Source organism: Aspergillus viridinutans, assembly GCF_018404265.1.
Source record: "Aspergillus viridinutans IFM 47045 DNA, scaffold_10, whole genome shotgun sequence".
NCBI lineage: Eukaryota > Fungi > Ascomycota > Eurotiomycetes > Eurotiales > Aspergillaceae > Aspergillus > Aspergillus viridinutans.
In genome coordinates this window covers 16,485-18,824 of record NW_025091226.1, presented here as the reverse complement: position 1 = coordinate 18,824, position 2,340 = coordinate 16,485, and positions in this window count along the sequence as shown.

Here is a 2,340-nt window from a genome sequence, read left to right as displayed (position 1 = left end):
AAGCAAGGCCTATTAAGTATATATACTTAATAGTAAGAGAGTAACTAATAAATTAGACTAGTAAACTTATACTTAAGTAAATAATTATTATTAAATATAAAGAACTAAACTAAGAGTACTAGATATAATAATAATAAGTATCCTTATATAGTTTCTCTATTAGTAACTCCCTTCATAACTCCTATTACTACTTCTATAGTTACTATAGAGTAGATTATAGAGTAGCTTACTACTTATTATCTTAGTATAGTCCCTTCTCTAGGGTAGTTATCATATATTAGTTTAGGCTAAGATAGGTATCTCTGGTGCACTTATAAATTATTCTGCCTAATAATTCTAGTGCCTGGAATCCTAGAATTAGTTAGCTGTGGTTCCCTCCCCTGATTTTACCCATTACATCTGCCTTGTACTAATATAACTTATATTATAACATCACCTCCCCCTCCTTTAGTGTTTTATCCTTAAAACTTTATTTATAAGGCCTGCAGCCCCCGTGGTGAGTAATCTTTTTTATTTTTTATTTTAGTATATTAATGTCCTTTCTAATTTTTTGTTGCCATGCTAGTTAATAATGAGACTTATAAGAGAAATTAACTTATCTAGTACTATGTAATTTATCTTAATAGTTTCCCTATTAAATCTCCTTGTGCCCATTGCGTTCATTAAGGTGTTATATATATCATGGATTTAAAAAGTTAAAATTGTGCTAAGTATACTCAGAATAGCAAAATATATAAAAAGTGATTTTATAGTAAGCATAAGTAGAATCAGGTTTTAAATACTTAAGAGAAAATAAAAGAAGATATTTTAAAGATAGAGTTAACTTTACTAGTTTTAAATATAGAGCAGTCCAGGCTTTTAGCTTACCTAGCTAAGATTTTTTTAAAAATATTAGAGTTAATGGCTTATATCTGTCGCCTGCAGAAATAAGATGAGATATTAAAGATAAAGAGTAGTTATATATTAAATTATAATACTCTAGTCATAGATTAATTAGATAAGGAGGATCTGCCTATTCCTAATAATAATCTATCCCTTACTGCCATGGACAAAGGTCCTTCTTTAACTTAGATAATAAGTGATCCTTCTTTCTAGTTAAATTTTAAGCTCCCTTCTAGTGATATTACTAAGTAAGTTAGTAGCAGCCCATTAGATTCTTAATAGATTCCTATATATTTTCTAAGGTATTATATCCTTTCTACTTTATAAGATAATATAGTTTCCTGCTAACTCTCTTATTACTTAGGATTTATTTAACTTTATACTCTTATTCTATATTATTATTAATTTCCATATTTTTAGTGATTTTTGCACTCTCCAGTGCTGGTTCTAATAATAAGATATAAAATACTAGATAAATTTTTAATATACTTTTTAGTAGTTATAGTTTATAATTAACTGGTCCTTTTCTTTCTTTGATAATGAAGGGTCTAATTTTCTAATAATCTAGTTTCTAACTTAGTTATTTTATTTTAATATTTCTATAAAGTAGGTAAACTTTCCCCCCTTTTTTAAGATCTAGAGTACTCCTATGCTTCTTATTATAGTAAATTACTATTTTAAGGTTTATAAATTTAATATCCCTCAAAAGCTAAGTCCTTAAATAATTAATAGTATTTATTAAATCTATAGCTTCATCTGCCGTGGGTACTTTATTTTATAGTTCTCTAATTAATATGGGATTATACCTATAGTTAGCAAAGAATGGTGTTTCTCCTATTATTAAGTAAATGGTATTATTATATATAAACTATATCATTAGTAGGTAAACTACCTAATTATCCTATTAGTAATTTATATAATATTATAGATATTACTTAACTATCTAGTTTATTCATTCTGTTTATCTATTAGCTTACAGATAATATACAGTTATAAGTCTTTGCTTAATTCCCATTAAGTCTGTTAATAATTACTAAAATTTTGATATAAATAGTTTATCTCTATCTAATATGATATATTATGGCATTCTATGATTAATAATTATATATCCCATAAGTAAGCTTGCAAGTTATAATACTATTATTATTATTATAGTTAGAATTAAATAGATGAATTTCATAAGTCTATTAGTAACTATTATTAGATAATTATACCCTTTTAACTTTAGTAGTAGTCTGATAAAGTTAATGATAATCCATTCCTATGGTTTCTTTAGTATCTCTGGTAATTATATCTTCCTATATAGCTGGTGCCTGGCTGGCTTATCTCTAATATAAGTTTTATATTAATAAATATAGCCCTATACCTTCCTTCTTATATTTAGAAAGTAGTAGTTCCTTAAGATAGCTTTAGCTATTTTCTTAGTTCCTATATAACTATATATTAGATTATTATAAT